Genomic DNA, 23051 nt, shown 5'->3' on the forward strand with positions numbered 1-23051 from the left:
ACTACTAGGAGCCCAATGCACAACTTCGAGAAAGCTCGGGAAATTGATGCACTAGCAAATGTGCTGGATTTCCAGGAGTTCCTGTCCCACGTCTCTCGTGACGGCTACAGGTCTCAGTTTTGCTGGGGACTCGTGTCGGCCTCAGAGATGTCTGGAAGTCCATGTCCTGTGTCACAGATTCTTCGAGATCCGGCAGGAGCCTCGAAAATGCAGACCTGCAAGATGCTTTTTTGGTGCCTGTTTGAACAGGGGAGTCACTCCTTGACCCCAAGGGAGATTTCTTCCGTCTTCCAGTCAAAATGGAATCTCAAAGGTCCAAGATATGTGTTTCAGAGTTTTGTCCAGGGTAATCTAAAGTCCTAGGGACTGGGTTCCTATACTTATACTAAGTTTAGGGATTGGACTAACTCTAAGGTTCCACCTATGGGAGGAACTGTGGTGTGGGTGGTTACACCCCTTCCCTTTGTCCAGTTTCACGCCAGAGTTGGGGCTGAGTGGCCCAGCCACTGGTTTGAACTGGGAAATGCATGGGGATACCTTGTGTGCCCCAGGCACTGTCTGAAAAGCATTCACTGAATGCACCCACCCTGCCCCAATACATTAAAGTCTGTCTGGGGAGGTGCTGGCACCTCCCTGGACAGGAAACCTATTGTCCAAGCCTCCCCTGCCGGAGTTTTGTCCAGCAGCAGGAGGTCAGACTCGTGTCTGTGGCAGCAGCATCCATTTTGTGATTCTGAGGCTCTATTTAACTTCTACCGGGTATACCAGTGTGTACATCAATGTTATGACTTATACTTTCCGTTATCTTGATGACATGCAACTATTGTGATTAGCAAAGCACTTGCCTTACACTATATGTAGGATTGTGCTCACTCGACCCCTCTATTGGTTTGTTTGTTTGCCTGCCGGAGTTTGGTCCAGCAGCAGGAGGTCAGACTCGTGTCTGTGGCAGCAGCATCCATTTTGTGATTCTGGGGCTCTATTTAACTTCTACCGGGTATACCAGTGTGTACATGTCTTCTCCCTCTAGAAGGGTGGAATGCTACCCCGCCACCAGTACTGGCGGGAGGGGTGTAGTTTTCCAAAGTGTTTGACACCAAACACGACATGTTTTGATGTAGACATTTCAAAGTTGGCATTAACCACGAGGTTATAATGCTCTTAAGAGTATATGGTATGACTGTATCATAGAACAGCTATAAGGAAGGGATTCCGAAAGCTGCACAGGGGCTCAGCTCATGCTTGGGCACCCTCTCACACAAAACCAAGCACTCTGCCTTCAGGATTGTCAAGGCCTGCCATAGGAGTGACTTATAGGTTTATATGAGTCTATATATATAGGTAGATATAGGTATGCTGTATCTAAGTAAAGGGTACAAGTACCACCTTACCCAGGCTTCAGTAGCAGACCTGTGGTGCCATTTCGGAAGGCTTCCCAGGGGTGGCATAATACATGCTTCAGTCCCTGGTAGGCCTCTGGGGTACCTATGCCCTTGGTACCTAAGGTACCATATACTAGGGGCTCACAAGGGTAACCCAGTAACCAATCTGGAGTGTACCTAATGTACATGCAATCAATTTAGATAGGTTAGCAGGGCCACTGCCAGACTAAAGTCGATCAATCAGTGAAACACAGCAAAAAATGGGGGTAACCATAGTAAGCAGATCCTAATCTCCTACACAACCTCCCCCCAAACGTAGGGACATTAAACTAACCTTGACCAGTTGAGTCTTCATGTTCTAAGTGGAAATATCTGGAGAGTCCATCTGCATTGGCATGGTTACTCCCAGATCTATTTTCCACTGTATAGTCCATCCCCTTTAGGGACATGGACCAACTCGAAAGTTTGGAATTTTCACCCTTAATCTGTTTTAACCATAAAAGGGGCTTATGGTCTGTCTGAACAGTGAAGTGAGCGCCAAACAAGTATGGCCTCAGCTTCTTCAGAGCCCAAACCACAGCAAAGGCCTCCCTCGCAATAGCTGACCAACGTTTCTCTCTAGGGGTCAGCCTTCTGCTAATAAAAGATACTGGCTGGTCCTGACCTTCATCATTCAATTGTGACAGCACAGCCCCTACCCCCAACTCAGATGCATACGTTTGGACAATGAATTATTTGCAGTAGTTAGGACTTTGCAGAATTGGTGCAGTGCACATGGCCTGCTTCAGGTCATCAAAGCCTTTTGACATATGACTGTCCACTGAACTTTCTTAGGCATTCTTTTAGAAGTTAGGTCATTCAGGGGTGTCACATGGATGCATACCCCTTTTGCTCTGCAGTGGTTGAACCTGGCCTCCAACTACAAGGTGGCCCAGGTACACAACCTGACTCTGCCCTATCTGGCACTTAGTAGCCTTGATAGTTAGGTCTGCCTTTTGCAGGGCCTCCAAAACATTTTTCTGGTGGATCAAGTGATCTTCCCAGGTGGAGCTAAAAACAGCAATATCATCTAGATAAGCTGCACTATAGTATTCCAGAACTGTTAAGACTTTGTTCACCAACCTTTGAAATGTGGCAGGTGTATTTTTCAGACCGAAGGGCATTACCATAAATTGATAATGTCCACTAGGGGTTGAAAATGTTGTTTTTGGCTTTGCATCATCAGCTACTTTGATCTGCCAGTAGCCAGCTGTTAGGTCAAATGTGCTCAGAATTTTGGCTGAGGCCAACATATCTATGAGCTCATCTGCTCTGGGTATTGGATGGGCATCAGTCCTAGTGACTGCATTGAGAGCCCTGTAGACTACACAAAACCTCATCTCTCTATTACCACCCTGGGTGTGAGGTTTGGGTACAAGGACTACTGGACTAGCCCAAGGGCTATCTGAGGGTTCAATCTCTCCCAGATCCAACATGTTCTGGACTTCTGTCCTGATACAGTCCCTGACATGATCAGGTTGCCTGTAAATCTTATTTTTAACTGGCAGACTGTCCCCAGTGTCCACTTCGTGAGTGCACCAGGTAGTCTGACTTGGAGTCAGTGAAAACATATGTCTAAACTGTTGTAGAACTTGTCCGCAATCAGTTCGCTGCTGATCAGTGAGGCTGCCTGCCAAGGCTACTCCATTAACTGATCCATCATTAGGGTTCTGAGAGAGCAGGTCTGGGAGAGGGTCACTCTATTCCACCTTTCCTTCATTAGTAGCCATGAGCAAGCCCATGTCTGCCCTGTCAACATATTGTTTCAATCTGTTGACATGAAGCACCCTATAGGGGTTCCTGGGAGTTCCAAGATCTACCAAATAGGTGACCTCTCCCTTTTGCTTAACAATAGCAAGGGGTCCACTCCACTCGTCTTAGAGAGCTGCTGGGGCCACAGGCTCCAACACCCACACTTTCTTTCCTGGCTGGTAAACAGTCAGTACAGCCTTTTGGTCATGCCAGGCTTTTTGTAATTCCTGACTAGCCTTAAAGTTTTTGGTTGCTTTTTTCATGTACTCAGCCGTCCTGGAGCGGAGACCAAGTACATAGTCCACAATATCCTGTTTAGGGGGTTCGAGAGGTAACTCCCATCCCTCCTTCACCAGAAAAAGTGGTCCTCTGACAGGGTGTCCAAACAGACCTTTAAATGGGCTGTAGCCACCCCCTTCTGAGGAACCTCCCTGTATGCAAACAAAATGCAGGGTAGCAAGATATCCCATCTCCGCCTGAGCTTTTCCGGGAGACCCTTGATCATACCCTTTTAATGTTTTGTTGAACCTTTCAACTAAACCATTGCACTGTGGATGATAGGGTGTGGTGAACCTATACTTCACTCCACACTCCTTCCACATTGCAGTCAACTAGCTGGTCATACAGTTTGCACCTATATCAGATACTACCTCCTTAGGAAACCCCACTCTTGAGAACACTCCCAAGAGGTCTCTTGCCACAACAGGTGGTGTTGTGGTCTTAAGTGGAATAGCTTCTGGGTACCTAGTGGCATGATCCACTATCACTAGGATAAACCTGTGCCCAGATGCTGTCTGAGGATCCATTGGTCCAACAATGTCAATTCCCGCTCTTTCAAAGGGAACCCCCACGACAGGTAGTAGTATCAGAGGGCATTTGTAGTGCCACCTGCCTTCCCACTGGCTTGACAGGTTACACAGGAGCGACAAAACTCTTTTGTGTCTTCAGACATGTGGGGCAAGTGAAAGTGAGGGACAATTCTGTCCCAAGTCTTGTTCTGGCCTAGGTGTCCTGCTAGGGGAATATCATGGGCTAGTGTCAATAGGAAGCCCCTGCATTTCAAAGGTATGACAAACCTCCTGGCTGCATCAGGCTTGGGGTCTCCACTCTCTGAATACAGGAGTCCATCATCCCAATAAATCATATGGGTGCCACTAGCATTCCTAGCAGCCTAAGCAGCAGCCTGCTGGCTGAGGGGTTCAAGAGAAGGGCAGCTCAGCTGCTCCTGACTCAGATCTGCCCCGGAAGGGCCCTCTGCCCCGAAGAACTCAACCTGATCAGGCTCAAGCTCATCTGGGACAGTTCCTTCTTCAGGCTCACAATCATCTTCCTCAAAAGACTGATCATCACTCTGAGTCAGGGGGGAAGGCACTGCCTTAACCCCACTGCTCCTTTTCTGGGAAGGCACCTGGTCCATTATTCCAGAATCCAGGGCATGTCCAGTGTTAGACTTTCCGGCCTGTGACCTAGTCACAGCGAACACATATGCAGGGATCCCCAGCATTGCTGCATGGGTCCTGAACTCCACTTCAGACGAGGCTGAAGTCTCTAAGTCATTTCCAAGCAAGCATTCTACAGGGAGGTCTGCACTTATCACAACCTTCTTAAGGCCAGTTACCCCCCCCAGGAGAAATTAACAACTGTCAGGGCATAAGTGGTCCTGACATTGCTAGCATTGATCACTTGGTAAGTCTCACCAAGTATGACTTGTTCAGGGTTCACAAAGTCCGGTGTCACCATTGTAACACTTTCCCCTGTGTCCCTGTAGGCCTCTGCCTTTTTCTCATTGATCAAAGGCTGTTGTCTGTCCTCGCCCAAGTTATTGGGACTCACAGAGGAGGTCATATCCATGCCTCCATCACAGACTAACACAGCCTGAATTGGTACTCTGACTAGGCCAGAGTCCATCTCAGTTCCCAGGGTTAACCCTACTACACTCTTCTGCTGGGAATCACCACTTGTAGCTGAACTAGGGGGAACAGTTGCCTTAGGGGCAATGGTGTCTGGAGTGATCTGCTTTTTGGTGCAGTGACTGGTCCAGTGACTATTCTCCTTACAGACTTTGCCCCATGGTTTTCTTTGACCTTCTTTCTTTTTGGAAGATTGGGAATTCTCCCCATTAGAAGCTTTTTTGGGACCTTGTGAAGACTTCTGGTCTTTACCCTTCTCCCCACCTTTTTGATCTTGCTTCTTTTGGTCGCCACCTTGGTTCTGTACCTTCTGCTTCACCCTGGTTCTGACCCATTTGTCTGCCTTCTTTCCCAATTCTTGGAGAGAGGTCAGATCAGAATCTACCAGGTGCTGATGCAACATCTGATTTTGACAGTTATTAAGGATATGATCCCTCATGATCAGATTATACAATCCTGTATAATCACACACTTTACTGCCCGATAACCAGCCCTCCAGAGCCTTAGTAGCACAATCTACAAAGTCAACCCAGTCCTGAGTCTGTGTCTTCTGGGTGTCTCTGAACTGTATTCTATACTGCTCAGTGGTTAAGCCAACCCCATCTATTTGAGCACTCTTCAAGACCTTGTAATCATCAGCATCCTCTTCTCTGACAGTGAGGAGCTTGTCTCTACCTTTGTCTGCAAAGGAGAGCCACAAGATTGCTGCCCACTGCTCCTGGGGTACCTTCTGTACTTTGCAGACCCTCTCCAGTGCAGTAATCCATTTGTGGATGTCATCCCAATTTTGATAGGGAGGGACAATCTTGTTAAGGTTTCTATGGTCATAAGACCTCTCCCTACCACTAGGGATATTGCTGCCACCATGGGGCTCTAGCCCCATCTTTGTTCTTGCTCTTTCAAGCTCTATGGTCTCCTTCTCTAAGGCTACTTGTTGTCTCCTTATTCTCAGATGGGCTTCTTTCATCCTTCTTTCATCCTCACCTGATGCTCTCTCTGCTCCAGGTAGATACCCCTCCTATGAGCAGAGACATAGGACCCTTCAGATGTGTCAGAATGGACAGACTCCTGTGAAGGAGATCTTTCCCTTCTGGGTACACAACCAACTCTTCCTGGGAGGACAAAGATAAGGCCACCTGGGCCTTCTACATCTCCAGTAGGAGCTGGGTTCTCCAGGTCTAGGTCATTTTTACCTGCCTGGTCAGCATCAGAGTCAGAGTCCTGGTGGGGCAACCCACTAGGACTCTCCTCCTCAGATGTATCCACCCCATTGCCTACCCTTGCACGCTCTGTAGCTTACCTAAAGTCATCAAGCAATAATGCCTCTATGAGGCGTCTGGTATTGGGGCTCTGTCCTGTCTTTAATTTTCTCATGGAACACAGAGCCCTTAACTCTTGGAAAGAGACTGTGTCATACTTAGATGTCTGTACTTGACTGACATCTGGCAGAGACACACTAGGTTCTGCTTTTAAAGACATGACTAGTGAGGTGTGGTGTGAGCACCTAGCTACACTATTTGTTTTCTACTAAACCTCTCTTCTTGAGTTGTGGCAAGGGTGTGCTAAGCTAATAACACACACAACTCTACGTTCAGTAGAACTTACTGTATTATAAGCTTGTATTATATGTACCTATGGTATCTTTAGTGGTTTTTCAAATGATCAATACCCAAGATTATCTGGTAAAACAATGCAAGCTGGAATCCCACACGCTGCATACCAATATGAGAAGTTGGCCTTGCATATGATGTCCACTATTCAAGTGGGCACCTTGCACCAGTCCAAACGACCATTAGGTTTAGACAACCTTTATAGAAAGCTATCCTGGTGGTAGCTGTGGAGAGCAGCATTCAGGCTAGGTCTTGAAGGAATATAAAGCAGCTAGTTTTACCACCAGTCTATAATCTATTGAATGGCCAACTGAAAGCAGAACCACACCAGGTATATATATATATATATATATATATATATATATATATATATATGTATTCTAAACACACCCCTCTAGTCTCTTTATGAGGCTAGAGGCAGAAGTACAATACAGGAACTTAAATAGCATACAGTAAATTAGCACACTATACGTTTTTCCCTAGGGGCCTCACAAACCATAGACTAAGAAAGTGGTATAAGTACCGTTCTCAGCATAGAGACAAGGCCTAGGGTCTGTAGAACAGCTGGGGCAACCAGGAACCACCCAAGGTATTTATTTCCAGGTAGTAAGTGGCTTTGAGGCATGGCTTAACTTGTGTGACACTTGGCTGTCCATGGAATAAAACTAATTCAACTTTACACTGATGGCTGCTTCATGGGCGCTGCATTGCGCTGCCGGTTTCCCAAGATAACCCCAAAAAATGTGCTGGCCGCTCCATCATTATAGAGATCTTCTCTTGCCCTTTCTTCAAACTAAACTTTGTTGAAATCTTTCAGGCATCAACTTCAGCACTTTGGTCAAGAGAAGCTGTGCATAATTTGTTTAAGGCCCTTTGTCTCGTGATGTCATTCAGTTCCAGAGCGATTACCATTGGTAATGATACAAATTCAATAACCCATCGAGACTGGGATTGCATCATGCTCTTCTTATCACCCCAAAGGCAGATCTGACTGCCTCACAAGATGAATCCAGCTTAGCTTGTGGTAGCCTGACTTCTAGCTACCATGTGTCAAATAATATGCCCATTTAACAGGAAGGCCATTTTTGTGTAGGATTATCCTGTATTTTCTTAACTCTTTTTATTGTTTTTTCACAACAACATCACAACTAGACCACCAGCAAATAACATCATATATGACAATTTTCGGTACACTATATTTCCATATTTACAGGGATTAGTCATCACCCGCCTATTGCATTTACATTTGGTTGACCAAGGGACACCGCCCAGCCGTGTTAGTTGCATTATGACATGCCCGTGGGGTTGTCGTTTTCTCCATGTCCCTCCCATTCCCCATCCATTCTTCTCTTCCCCACTCCCTACCTCAGATTCCCAAAGCATCGCCTTGTAGAGCCCTCCATTTGAACCATATCATGGCAAACTTCCAGGGGCAGCTCTCAATAGACCTGTTTGCATCCAGACTAAACACACAACTCCCTCACAGTTGGCAACCAGGTCCTCTGCCAATCAACTTGGATACATTCCTTCAATCGTGGACAACGAGTTTGCATTATTCCTTTCCCCCGTTTGCCATGATTCAGAGAGTATTGGCACAAATCCGCATGCAATCGGCGGAGGTGATATTGATTTCCCCATGTTGAAAAGCACAAGCTTGGTTCCCAGTTGTGAGAAGTTGGCCTGGCATATGATGTCCACTATTCTAGTGGACACCTTGCACCAGTCCAAACGACCCTTATTGATGGTAGGTTTAGACAACCTTTATAGAAAGCTATCCTAGTGGTAGCTGTGGAGAGCAGACTTCAGGCTAAGTCTTGAAGGAATGTAAAGCAGCTTGTTTTACCAGTCTATAATCTCTTGAATGACCAAATGAAAGCAGAACCACACCAGGTATAAATATAAAATATATGTATATATTCTAAACACACCCCTCTAGTCACTTTATGAACCACCCAAGGTAGGGACGCAGGAGACCCACGGGGGACGTGTGCAGTGTCTAAACACAGCCATGAATTACCATTGACTTCTATGGGGCCTTGAGCAGAAATGCAGGAAGCAGGCCGACGGAACACTTGTGGAGTGTAGGCCTCAAAGCTTCGGTGCAAAAGGTGCTCAGGGATTGGACTACAAGTAGCCCAATGCACAACTTTGGGAAACCTCGGGAAATTGATGCACTAGCAAATGTGCTGGATATCCAGGAGTTCCGGTCCCACATCTCTCGTGATGGCTACAAATCTCAGATTTGCTGGGAACTCGTGTCAGCCTCGGAGATGTATGGAAGTCCATGTCTGTGTCGCAGATTCTTCGGGATCGGGCGGGAGCCTCGAAAATGCAGACCGGCAAGATGCTTCTTTGGTGCCTGTTTATACAGGGGAGTCACTCCTTGACCCCAAGGGAGATTTCTTCTGTCTTCCAGTCGAAATGGAATGTTGAAGATCCAAGATATATGTTTCAGAGTTTCGACCAGGGTATTCTAAAGTCCTAGGGACTGGGTTAATATACTTATACTAAGTTTAGGGGTTGGAGGAACTATAAGGTCCAATCTTTGTCCAGTTTCCTGCTAGAGCTGGGGCTGAGTGCCCCGGCAACCGGTTTGAACTGGGAAATGCATGGGGACACCTTGTGTGCCCCAGGCACTGCCTGTAGGAGAGTAGGGTCTGCTTTCCTATGGTCACCCCACTTTTTGCTTCACTGGTTTTCGACTTAGATCTGGCTGTGGGCCCGCTAATCAGACCCACAGCCCTGCTGTTCTCTCTCTAAATTCACAACATGTACTTTAGGTACATCACCAATTGGGAATTGGGTCACTCTTGTGAGTCCCTGTACAGTGTACCATAGGTACCCAGGGCATAGGTATACCCAAGTCCTACCAGGGGCTGCAGCATATCTTTTGCCACCCCTGGCTGGCCATCCAAACTGACACAACTGGCTGATCCCTCAGCTGGGGCAAGGTCGTGTAATCACCCCTTGCTTAGATATAGTATTCCTATATCTAACCTTATATCTAGACACATATACACCTATAAGTCACTCCTATGGCAAGCCTTAACAATGCTGGAGGCAGAGTGCTTGGTTTTGTGTGAGATGAGGCTCTAGCATTAGCTGAGCCTGTCTGCAGCTTTCGGAACCATGTCCTTATAGCTGTTCTAGGATATAGCCATACCATATACTCTTAAGTGCATTATGAACCTCACGGTTAAATGCTAACTTTGGTTTGGCTTTATCAAAACATGTCGTGTAAGGTGTCATAGGCTTTGGAATACTAACCCCTCAGACAGTTCTGGCGACGGGGGTAGCATTCCACCCTTCTAGAGGGAGAAGACATGTTGTTCCTACTAATCCCGGTTAAAGTTAACCAGAGCCTCAGCATCACAAAATGGATGCTGCTGCCACAGACACAGGTCTGGCCTCCTGCTGCTGGGAGTCCTTCCAGTGAGGGAGGCTTGGACAATAGGTTTCCTGTCTTGGGAGGTGCTAGCACCATCCCAGACAGGCCATAGTGTATTGGGGCAGGGAGGGCTGAATGAAATGAGACACTGCCTGGGGCACACAAGGTGTCCCATGCATAGTCCAGTTCAAACCGGTGCTGGGGCACTCCAGCCCCAGCTCTGGCACGAAATTGGACAAAGGGAAAGGCGTGTAACCACCCCCTTCCCTGGTCCCACCCATAGGAGGGACCTAGCAGGTAATCCAGCCCCTAAATTTGGTATATAGGTAGGAGCTGAGTCCCAAGACTTTAGATTTATCCTGACTGAAACTTGAAACGAAACTCTGGACCTTCGAGATTCTACTCGACATAGAAGACTGAAGAATCTCCCTTGTGGTCAAGGAGTGACCACCCTGTGCAAGCAGGCACCATCAAGCGATCAACAGTTTGCTTTGTCGACGCTCCCGCCGGAGCCCGAGCACAGAGCCTGACAAGACCCGGACTTCCAGACTTCCAACAGCCCGATCCACAGTCACAGCAGAGCTGAAACCCTTGGAGGCGACGAGAGACGTGGGACCGGCAATCTTGGAAAGTCAGCGAATTGCTTTCCGTACAACTTCCGAGGCACACTTGAAGTTGTGCATTGGGGATTGAGAAGCCCCAGACCCGAGCACCAACTGTACCGAAGATTAGCCCTCCACACTCCACGAGTTCTGCGTGGGGCCCTTCTGCATTTTCCTGCTCGACGCATCTGTCCGGTCACTTGCCTGTTGGCTATTGGCCTCTGTGACTACGATCCTATAAATCTACACCACTGGTCTGGTTGCTCCAGACTGCCCTCTGCTTCCCTGAAAAGGAGAAGCCCATCAGACCTTGCTGGTCTGATCAAGAAGCCATCTTTGATTCCTGCATGGGTTGCCTTTTCCAAGGCTTGTTGACTCCAATCCGGAAGCCGAGACCGCCGACAACGAGAGCCTTTGGGGGACAGTCCGTATCCAGCTCCTGGTTGTCGTCGACACCTCCTGGTCCACGTGGCTGCAGAGACAAGCTTCATGACATCACCTGATTGCTTCGCGACATCACCTGGTTCCTTCCTGGTTCCATCCTGGTCACTGGCTAGTGACCCAGACTCTGTCCCCTCTGCTTTCAGGTACTCTTCATCCTTGATCCGCCCTTGGATCCAACCGGACAGTTCCCTCCTGGTCGCCTGCAGCATCTTTTTCCAAGGCTCCATAGGAATCAGCGACGAAACCCGACACACTTTGACACCTATGCAGCCGCTTCCTGTGGGTGAGGTAACGCGAGTACTTTGGTGCTCCTGTGGGTATTTACTATCCTAGTGTCTAACTTTCAAGTAGCTTTCTCCTAGTCCATCCGGAAGTGACCTAAAAGAACTAGTTTCCATTTCTTTTGTTCCCATTCTAACTCTATGGTAACTCGCGTGCGTGTAAAGACACTGCACACGCATCCCGTGGGCCTCCTGCTCCCTATTCTTTGGTAGTACAGCGTAGCCCCAGCGATTCTCCATGCCCTAGGCCTATCCTTTGTTTGTGACGTGGTTATTATACCACTATTTTAGTATATGTTTCGAAGTGCCCCTAGGGCATTACTGTATTTTGTGCAACTTATTGTATGTTGATTAAGTCTCTTGTTATGTGCTTGTGCCTCTGACCTCATAAAGAGTTCAGAGGATTAATTTAGCAATAAATACACATATATTTTATATATATATATCCTGTGTGGTGTCCTTTCATTTGGTATTAAAGGGATTGCATATGGTAAAACAGCTGGCTTCACATGCCCTCTTGAGTTTAGCCTAAGACTGCTTTGTCCATGCTACCACTAGGATAGCTGGTCTATAAGGTTGACATTACAACCATCACCATAAGGGTTGTTTGGACTGGTGCAAGGTGCTCACTAGAATACTGAACATCATATACCAGGCCAACTTCTCACATTGGTGTGCAGCGTTGGGATTTGAGCTTGCTGTTGTTTTACCAATTGTAATCTTTGAGATATCATTTGAAAGATCACACTAGGTACCATAGGTACATATAACAAGACTTAGAATACTTAAGTTCTACTGAACTTAGTTGCTGTAGACCAAAGGGTCTAACACACCCTGACTACAACTCCTAGGGAGGTTCAGTAGGAAACACCTAGTGTAGGTAGGTGCACACACCACACCTCACTAGATCATGTCTACCACAGGTGAGCCAAGTGTGCCTCTACCTGTGGGGAGTGACCCTCCAAGGGCACCCGCCAGATATGAAATACTCAACTTCCAAGAACTGAGACACTTGTTTACCACAAGGAGGTTGAAACAAGGTTCTAACCCTACCCTTCAGCACCTGATGGAACTCCCAGAAGGTTATGATGCTCATAAGGCCTCTAGCTCAGGTCCTACAGGCAATGCAGATGAGATCCTGCCCTCAGTAGAGGATACCACTGATCCTACTGTCATAGACAATGAGGATGATGTGGAGGCAGAGGACTCTGAAGATGGGGAGCGTAGCCAAGGCCAGGTTCAGGTTAGAAGACTTAGCCAGGCCAACCTAAGCCTATTTGGGGCTGAGAATGTGACAGCCCCATTCAGGCCTTCAAGTGGGTTTAACCAGAGGTATAGGAGGGAAAGATCTCACTCAGGTGAATCTCTCCACTCCAATGCCTCTAGAGGTTCTCAGAGGGGAATGAATTCCTCTCAAAGGAAAGAACATGAGGCTAGGATGAGGGAAGTCCAAATCATAATAGAGAGGGAAGAACTTGCCCTAGCCCAAGCAAAACTTGCTTTAGCAAGGGAGCAAAAGTTACGTGGATTAGATTCCACTGGTGGCAGCAATATCCCTAAGGATAAAGACAGGTCCTATGACAATAGACACCTGAGTAAGATTGTGCCCCCCTACAAAGTTGGGGATGACATCCACAAATGGATAACTGCTTTGGAGAGGGCCTGCAAAGTACAGTAGGTACCCCAAAGTCAGTGGGCAGCAATCTTGTGGCTCTCCTTTTCAGAAAAAGGAAGAGACAAGCTGCTCACAGTTAGTGATGATGATGCTAACAATTACACTGTCCTGAAGAGTGCTCTGATTGATGGGTTTGGCCTAACCACTGAGCAGTACAGGTTGATGTTCAGAGATGCCCAGAAGACACAGACTCAGGACTGGATTGATTTTGTTGATTGTGCCACTAAGGCTCTGGAAGGCTGGTTACTGGGAAGTAAAGTTAAGGACTATACAGGATTGTATAATTTGATCACGAGAGAACAAATAATTAACAATTGTCAGAACCAGTTGTTGCACCAACACCTGATTGACTCAGATCTGACCTCTCCCCAAGAATTGGCAAAGAAGGCAGAAAAATGGGTCAGAACCAGGGTTAAGCAGAAAAACCAGGTCCAAGGTGGTGATCAGAAAAAGGCAGACCAGAAAGGTGGGGTTCAGAAACCAAAAGACCAGAAGTCTTCATCAGGCCCCCAAAATTCTAATGAAGGGGGGTCCCAAACTTCTAAGAAGAAGAAGAAAGAAGGTCCAAAGAAACCTTGGTGTAATTATTGTAAATCTGCCTCTCACTGGTTTAGTGAGTGCACCAAGAAAGGTACAGTCCCTACCACTGTAGCCCCTAAGGCATCTGCACCCCTTAGTACAGTTAACAGTGGTAGTTCCCAACCCAAGGTTTTAGTGGGGTTAACCATGGGTACTGAGGTGGATTCTGGCTTAGTCAGGATACCAACCCAGGCTGTTCTTCTCTGTGATGTGGACATGGCTATGTCCTCTACTGTGAGTCTCAGTACTCTGGGCAATTACAGGCAAACACCTTTAATTAATATCAAAGTGGCTCAGGCCTACAGGGACACATGCACCAGTGTCACTATGGTGACACCTAACTTTGTGGACCCTGGACAGATTGTACTGGGTGATAATTACCTGGTGACCAATGCAAGCAATGTCACTACTACCCATAGTGTGGCAGTTGTTAACTTCTCCTGGAGAGGGGTAACTGGCCTCAAAAGAGTTGTGATAAATGCAGACCTCCCAGTTGAATGTCTGTTGGGCAATGATCTTGAATCCTCAGTATGGTCAGAAGTGGAGTATAAGACTCATGCAGAGATGTTAGGCATATCAGCTCATGTCCTTGCTGTGACCAGGTCACAGGCCAAAAAGTGCCCAAATGAACAGGCCTTGGATCCTGAAACTATGGACCAAGTGCCATCCAAGAGAAAGAGCAGTAGGGTTAAGGCAGTGCCTTCCCCCCGGCCTACAAGTGAGGATCAGCCTTCTCAGGAAGCTGATTCTGAGACCCCTGAAAGAACTGTCCTAGAAGAACTTGAACCTGACCAGGTTGAGTTTCTTGGGACAGGGGGACCTTCAAGGGCAGACTTGAGGCAGGCACAGTTAGAATGCCCCTCTCTTGAACCCCTCAGACAGCATGCTGCTTCTGAGGCTGCTGGGAATGCTACAGGTACCCATAGAGTTTATTGGGATGAAGGACTCCTTTATTCTGAGGGTAGAGACCCCAAGCCTGGTGCTTCCAGGAGGTTGGTCATACCTCAGGCCTTTAGGGATTACCTTCTTACCTTAGCCCATGATATTCCCTTAGCAGGACATCTAGGCCAGAACAAGACTGGGGACAGGCTTGTCCCTCACTTTCACTGGCCCCGTATGTCAGAAGATACTAAGGATGTTTGTCGCTCCTGTGTGACCTGCAAAGCCAGAGGCAAATCAGGTGGCACAACAAAGGCCCCCCTTATACCACTACCTGTGGTGGGGGTACCCTTTGAAAGAGTAGGGATTGACATTGTTAGACCAATGGATCCCCAAACAGCCTCTGGGCACAGATTTATACTGGTGGTAGTGGATCATGCCACCAGGTATCCAGAAGCTATTCCCCTAAGGACCACAACAGCACCTGTTGTGGCAAGAGCCCTCCTGGGAGTCTTCTCAAGAGTGGGCTTTCCAAAGGAGGTTGTCTCAGACAGAGGTGCAAACTTCATGTCTGGGTACTTGACTGCTATGTGGAAGGAGTGTGGTGTTAATTACAAATTCACTACACCCTACCATCCACAGTGCAATGGGCTTGTTGAAAGATTTAACAAGACCCTCAAGGGTATGATCAAGGGTTTACCTGAAAAGCTTAGGCGAAGATGGGACATCCTTCTACCCTGCCTTCTGTTTGCTTACAGAGAGGTCCCACAAAAGAGGGTTGGCTACAGCCCTTTTGAGCTTTTGTTTGGGCATCCTGTAAGGGGACCCCTATGTCTGGTGAAGGAAGGATGGGAGTTACCTCTCAAAAAGCCTAAACAAGACATAGTGGACTATGTACTTGGTCTCCGCTCCAGGATGGATGAGTATATGAAGAAGGCTTCTAAAAACCTTGAGGCTAGCCAAGAACTTCAAAAAGCTTGGCATGACCAAACGGTTGTGCTGACTGAGTACCAGCCAGGACAGAAGGTGTGGGTGCTGGAGCCAGTGGCCCCAGCAGCACTCCAAGTCAAATGGTCTGGACCCCACACAATTGTTGAGAAAAAGGGAGAGGTCACCTACTTGGTGGACCTTGGAACTCACAGGAGCCCCCACAGGGTGCTCCATGTCAACAGACTCAAAGCATATGTTGACAGGGCAGACATGGGCTTGCTTGTGGCTACAGATGAGGGACAGGAGGAAGAGAGTGACCCTCTCCCAGACCTGTTGACTCAGAACCCTTATGATGGTTCAGTTGATGGTGTGGCCTTAGCTGGCAGCCTCACTGATCAGCAGCAAGCTGCAACAGACACAAGTCTGACCTCCTGCTGCTGGGAGTCCTTCCAGCGAGGGAGGTTTGGACAGGTTTCCTGTCTTGGGAGGTGCTAGCACCACCCCAGACAGGCCATAGTGTATTGGGGCTGGGAGGGCTGAATGAAATGAGACACTGCCTGGGGCACACAAGGTGTCCCATGCATAGTCCAGTTCAAACCGGTGCTGGGGCACTCCAGCCCCAGCTCTGGCGTGAAACTGGACAAAGGGAAAGGGGTGTAACCACCCCCTTCCCTGGTCCCACCCATAGGAGGTACCTAGCAGGTAATCCAGCCCCTAAATTTGGTATATAGGTAGGAGCTGAGTCCCAAGACTTTAGATTTATCCTGACTGAAACTTGAAATGAAACTCTGGACCTTCGACATTCTACTCGACATAGAAGACTGAAGAATCTCCCTTGTGGTCAAGGAGTGACCACCCTGTGCAAGCAAGCACCATCAAGCGATCAACGGTTTGCTTTGTCGGCGCTCTAACTGGAGCCCGGGCACAGAGCCTGACAAGACCCGGACTTCCAGACTTCCAACAGCCCGATCCACAGTCACAGCAGAGCTGTGACCCGTGGAGGCGACGAGAGATGATCTTGGAAAGCCAGCAAATTGCTTTCCGTGCAACTTCTGAGGCACCCTCGAAGTTGTGCATTGAGGAATGAGAAGCCCCAGCCCCGAGCACCAACTGCACCGAAGATCAGCCCTCCACACTCCATGAGTTCTGCGTGGGGCCCTTCTGCATTTTCCTGCTCGACGCATCTGTCCTGTCACTTGCCCATTGGCTAGTGGCCTCTGTGACAAAGATCCTTTGAATCTACACTGCTGGTCTGGTTGCTAAGACTGGCCCCTGCTTCCCTGAAAAGGAGAAGCCCATCAGACCTTGCTGGTCTGATCAAGAAGCCATCTTTGATTTCTGCGTGGGTTGCATTTGCCAAGGCTTGTTGACTCCAATCCGGAGGCCGACACCGCCGACAGCGAGAGCCTTCGTGGGACAGTCTGTATCCAGCTCCTGGTCTTCGCGAACACCTCCTGGTCCACGTGGCTGCAGAGACAAGCTTCATGACATCACCTGATTGCTTCGCGACATCGCCTGGTTCCTTCCTGGTTCCATCCTGGTCACTGGCTAGTGACCCAGACTCTGTTCCCTCTGCTTTCAGGTACTCTTCATCCTTGATCCGCCCTTGGATCCAACCGGACACTTCCCTCCTGGTCGCCTGCAGCATCTTTTTCCAAGGCTCCATTGGAATCAGCGACGAAACCCGACACACTTTGACACCTATGCACCCGCTTCCTGTGGGTGAGGTAACGCGAGTACTTCGGTGCTCCTATGGGTATTTACTATCCTAGTGTCTAACTTTCAAGTAGCTTTCTCCTAGTCCATCCGGAAGTGACCTAAAAGAACTAGTTTCCATTTCTTTCGTTCTCATTCTAACTCTATGGTAACTTGTGTGCGTGTAAAGACACTGCACGCGCATCCCGTGGGCCGGCTGCTCCCTATCCTTTGGTAGTACAGCATAGCCCCAGCGATTTTCCAGGTCCTAGGCCTATCCTTTGTTCGTGATGTGGTTCTTATACCACTATTTTAGTATATGGTTCGAAGTGCCCCTAGGGCATTACTGTATTTTGTGCAACTTATTGTATGTTGATTAAGTCTCTTGTTATGTGCTTGTGCCTCTGACCTCATAAAGAGTTCAGAGGATTAATTTAGTAATAAATACACATATATTTTATATATATATCCTGTGTGGTGTCCTTTCATTTGGTATTAAAGGGATTGCATATGGTAAAACAGCTGGCTTCATATGCCCTCTTGAGTTTAGCCTAAGACTGCTTTGTCCATGCTACCACTAGGATAGCTGGTCTATAAGGTTGACTTTACAACCATCACCATAAGGGTTGTTTGGACTGGTGCAAGGTGCTCACTAGAATAGTGAACATCATATACCAGGCCAACTTCTCACACTGCCTTAAAAGCATTCACTAAATGCACCCACCCTGCCCCAATACACTAAAGTCTGTCTGGGGAGGTGCTGGCACTTCCTTGGACAGGAAACCTATTGTCCAAGCCTCTACTGCCGGAGTTTCGTCCTGCACCAGGAGGTCAGACTCGTGTCTGTGGCAGCAGCATCCATTTTGTGATGCTGGGGCTCTGTTTAACTTCTACCGGGTATACCAGTGTGTACATGTCTCCTCCCTCTAGAAGGGTGGAATGCTACCCCCACTGCCAGAACTGGCGGGGGGGGGGGTAGTATTCCAAAGTGTTTAACACCAAACACAACATGTTTTGATGCAGCCATTCCAAAGTTGGCATTAACCACGAGGTTATAATGCACTTAAGAGTATATGGTATGGCTGTATCATAGCACAGCTATAATGAAGGGATTCTGAAAGCTGCAGAGGGGCTCAGCTCATGCTTGGGCACCCTCTCACAAAAAACAAGCACTCTGCATAAATACAGTAAGGGAAAGAAGCCTATGATGTGGCATCCTGTGTTATTTTATAGGTATGTATACCATGCATGCACGTGCCTACAAAGTGACAGAGGTACTTTTTTTCATTTTATTTACCAATACAAGTTGGGTCGGAAATTTTTGAAAAGGAGTAGCACAAAATACTTTAAGCAGATGAGGAATTAACATGGAGAGTGTGAATAGGGGGATGCAACACTGGAGAAAAACACAGAGGGCATGGGGGAACAATATGGAGGGCACGATTGGGGAAGCAACTTGGAGGGTGCAGGTCGGTGAGGCAACAAAGACGGTGTGGCAGGGCAAAGTGGAGCATGGTGAGAAACACACTCGTGAGAGAGAGCAACACGAAACAAGGAAAGCAAAGTGCACGAGAGAGACAGACAGCTGAAAAAAGGGAAACAACTGTTACAACTCATGCTTTTACCCCGCATGCGATTACAACAAAATTGCTTGCTGTAGGGGGTATAAGGTGTTGGATTTACTCCAACACCTTCCCTACTTGTGCACAGACTGAAGTTGGAATAGTAAATTATGCTATTCCAAACTCCAGCGCACCCCGACAGCAAGTCGTCATAAAAACTTGTGCTGTAACTGCATGTGGGGTAAAAGCATGCATTGTAACATCATACAACCCTGAAAAACACATTCAATCTCAAGAAGTGCATAACCAAAAAGAAAAAGGTAGTGCCTGAAACGTAAGCAGCGAAGGGAACATGTAAAGAGGTCATGCTCATGGAAAGCACACTCTCAAAAAGAGAAAGGAAGGACCACGCAAGCTAAGGAGTAAGAAGCAAGCAAATAGGAGTGACAATCAAGCTGACCAAAGGTTGCCAGCGTGTGGGCCGTAAGCCCACTGTATGCTGCCAGTAGGTATTTTTGAAAACAAACAGTGTGCATTGTCTGGTAGGCGAGACCTTAAAAGTATTTCACTGAATAACAGCAGTTGGAGGATACAAGCAATCCAGTCAAAAGGATGGTAAATAAGCTGACTCCAAAGGAGGGACAAACACAAGAATAGACACAAGTAAATGAGATTGATAAGAAAGCCAACCAATGATACACAATGGCCAACCCAAACCCTATGATAAGTATCTGCATTGTCTAGTATAGGTCCTTCAACAAGAGATTGCTGAAGCTGTCTACAGACGAGAATAGAATGAAGTGTATAATTATATTTAAACTTCAAAATGGGAAGGAAAATACAAATTCCTTCCCCAGAAACCAACCAATGCAATCATGATATTGGCAAATGACATTCTAAGGAAAGTTTAAATATTACAAAAATGCAGAAAGAAATCCCGCAAAAGGTGATGGAAGACATGGTTGCAAATAGTTTAAACCACTGGCAATCACTGTGGGTTGCATTCCAGCTTAAAACTTTTCACTTTAGAGGCTGCTCTAGACAGAGGCCTAATTTATGCAAATTAATGCTGTCCATGCTTCTCATAGAAACTAATTACCAATGTCTGAGATTAATTCAAGTAATTCACCCATCCCGTACATATGTTCTCAGTGTTATGCCCAAAATGCGACAGATATGTCAAGATGTGGGTGCCATGACCACTGCGTCACAGGACAGAAGCTGCACCATACTGAAGATGTTCTAATAGGCCACAACTAGTCTAGAGTCTATTCTGTTCTCATTCAAAGGAGTATTCCTATTGGAGCCAGAGAAAGGCTGATTTGCCTATGGACTGGAATGTGGCCCACATGATAACCAGTAACTGAGATTAATTCAGCAATCTACACAATTCTTTGATCTTCACAAAAAAATGTAAGACATAGTTATGTCAGGCTCATTGTTACTCACACTTAAATTGAAAATTATTAATACACATAACAAAGTATAACTGTCAAAACTGTATCATTATTGCTGCAAGGCAAAAGAAACCATTGTCTAATGTATGGTGTACTTATTACACATGTTTTTCTGCCAGCTGCTTGGCAAAAAGGTTGATCCTTCTTAACCAATGTTCTTAGGTAGTGCACACTGCAAATGGTCGAAATTGGAGGAACATACAATTTACAAAGGGGAATTGAGAGACAAAGAAATTTGGTCAGGGTTACACAATTCGTTCGAGCGGTGGAGCTGAGAGCAACATGCAGCTCTCCCAGTTCCAAATCTTCCCATTCCAGTGCTTAATTCGTAAAAGGACAAGTGCTGGGGCACAATGTTTTGCTCAGCAACCTTGATTCCACCTCCAGCCTCTTTCAAAGCACTTAAACACCTTGTCAGGGGTAGTAAGCGCTATGTAAATGCAATACAAAACAATACAATACAATACAATACAATACAATACAATACAATACCTACAGACCCTTGCACTTTATCTCAGCTATATAAATGCAATTACAATACAATACAAGACCTACAAACCCTTGCACTTTAACTTAGTTTTGCAGGTTCTTTTCCATCTTTTCTCCCTTTGTCACTCTTTCTTTCTCTAACTCTTTCTTCCCCGGGCTTTAACAATGACAGCATAGATTCATATATAGAATCATGTACAACAGATTAAAACATGAGACATGTTGGACCCGGCCTCATGGCGTGGTCCTACCCCTCCCGCATGGTGGGCCCAGGACGATATCCGCCCTCCACCAGACCTCGGGCGGCCCCTTCGGCCCGATCCTGCACGCCCCAACCCCACAGTGCCGGCTATCATCCCGGTCCACCAGCGCAGGCCTGACCCCAGCGTAGGCCCATCACGACCTCAGCACGAGGCCGTGCCCGACTCCATCTTGGACCCGCCACGTCCCAACCACGTGGCCTCGGCCCCAGCCCAGGCCCCAGCGAAGCCCCGACATCGAGGCACCAAGATCCACCCAGGTGGTCGAGTAGCCACTCGACAGATCCCAGAGGAAGGGGAGTTTCGATGGGCCTCCAGCCGTCCCCGGACGCATGGTATCGATCGCCCCCGGCCTCCCTGGGCGCTGGCTCCACCCCCCTGCTGGGTGTCTGGACACCATCATCCCGGCCCCTCTGACCCCCAGGCGCGAGGGTCCGGACTTCAAAGACCTCCAGACCTATATCTGGGGCAACCCTGGATTAAGACTCCAGTTGTATCCTGGACTGGACGCCCTGCTGACGCTGTCACGGCCGACACCAGACGAACTCGTCCGTAACCCGACGACCTTCTGAGAGCCTGCTGGCGCTGCCGCGGCCTCCCTTGCTGAACCTTCCGAGAGCCTGCTGGCGCTGCCGCGGCCTATCTTGCTGAACCATCTGAGAGCCTGCTGGCGCTGCCGCGGCCTACCTTGCTGAACCTTCCGAGAGCCTGCTGGCGCTGCCGCGGCCTATCTTGCTGAACCATCGGAGAGCCTGCTGGCGCTGCCGCGGCCTACCTTGCTGAACCTTCCGAGAGCCTGCTGGCGCTGCCGCGGCCTATCTTGCTGAACCATCGGAGAGCCTGCTGGCGCTGCCGCGGCCTACCTTGCTGAACCTGCTGAGAGCCTGCTGGCGCTGCCGCGGCCTACTTCGCTGAACCACCTTGCAAGCCTGCTGGCGCTGCCACGGCTCGAACATCTCGGAACCCCCCAGCTCGAGGATTGAGAGCTGTGCGTAGGGTATCCCTTCCTCCACCCAGAGTAAGACTGTCCCGCTACCTTACCCCCCATTTAAGAGACTTTCCAGATCCCTCGATCTGCTTGTACATACTGCCAAGAACCAGCAACCGTTTATTCCCTATAAAAGCTTGAGAACTTAACTTCTTGTGTGGTGTCCATCTGTAGTGTTGTGATTACTCTGCTGTACGATCCTAGGAGAGGACCCTCATTCAGGAGGCCTCTCAGCAACCGCTCGGCTACTCCTCGACGGAGAGGTGGACCTAGGGGTGGCCAGTCAGACATCTTCTGCCTCCCCGGGGACGCCTTTCTAACATTGGTGGCAAGCGCTGGGATCCGAGCCCACGCAGATCATACAGAGAGTAGTTCGCTCACTACCAAGAAAAAAAAAAAACCACTGCAACCATGAGCACAGAATTCCAGAAAGAGAAAATGGAAGACTACAGTCACAAGGAGCTAAAGCAATTCTGCAAGGACTTAGGCATCGCTACCACTGGCTTAAGTACTAAAGAAGACTTTAAATCGGCCCTGCAGGCCTGGGTGGACGCCGGCGAGGCGCCACCCCCGAGGGAAGATAACCCGGGCCCGAACGGAGGCACGGAGGCTGCGACGAACCCAGCGGGAGGGAGACCCGCGAACCCAGACACGGGCCTCTCCCACGAAGATGCCAGAGAACGAGAGAAGAACCGGCTCCACGAATTGGAGCTCGTTCGACTCAGGCAAGAAGGGGAGATCCAACTGGCAGAAAGGAAGTTAGCCCTCGAGCAGCTACGGCTAGAAGGAGACCTAGAAGAAAGGCGAAGACAAAGAGACCTCGAGGAGAAGAAACTCCTGCTCGAGCACGAGCGCGTCCTCAAAGAAATGGAATTTAAAGCCAAGGCAAACGAGACTGATCGCTCCGGGTGGGAGGACCTCACCTCCCCCGGGGGACACAAAGGTGCACATACCTAAGGATGTCGTCAAAGAGTACTATAAGAACGACGACATCCAACAGTGGTTCAAAGCCTACGAGGTCGCCATGACCGCCCATCGAGTACCCCTCAAGAACTGGGGCGCCGGCCTGTGGGGGAAGTTTATCAACGAAGGGAGAGACGCCCTGCTAGAGCTCTCCTCCTCACTCGCT

Source organism: Lissotriton helveticus, chromosome 7 (genome assembly GCF_964261635.1).
Source record: "Lissotriton helveticus chromosome 7, aLisHel1.1, whole genome shotgun sequence".
Lineage (NCBI taxonomy): Eukaryota > Metazoa > Chordata > Amphibia > Caudata > Salamandridae > Lissotriton > Lissotriton helveticus.